This window comes from Lynx canadensis, chromosome D4, assembly GCF_007474595.2.
Source record: "Lynx canadensis isolate LIC74 chromosome D4, mLynCan4.pri.v2, whole genome shotgun sequence".
Lineage (NCBI taxonomy): Eukaryota > Metazoa > Chordata > Mammalia > Carnivora > Felidae > Lynx > Lynx canadensis.
The window spans coordinates 92,009,532-92,009,875 of record NC_044315.2 but is presented as its reverse complement, the minus strand read 5'-3'; positions in this window follow the sequence as shown (position 1 = coordinate 92,009,875).

Genomic DNA, 344 nt, shown 5'->3' with positions numbered 1-344 from the left:
ACCCCGCGCGCGCCCCGGCACGTGCGTCCCGGCCTCCGGAAGTGCTCTTCTCTCCGGACCGGCTGGAAACCGGGCCTCCCTTCCTGGTTCCGCACGGCCGGGAGCAGGGCGGGGCTCTTCTCCCGCCTGGCAGAAGGGCCACCACCCCAGGAGCGGCGTCCGGGGTCCATGACCTGGGGTAGGCTTGGGGTAGGCCCGGGGCCCTACCGAGAGCCGGGACGGGGGACGAGAGACGCGTGCGCCGGAAAAGAACTGGGGGGCCGCTGTCGGTGTAGCACCGCAGCTGGGCCGGCTGAGCGCGGGGGCGCAGGCGACCGCGAGGGGGCGCTGGGCGGACGGGCCCC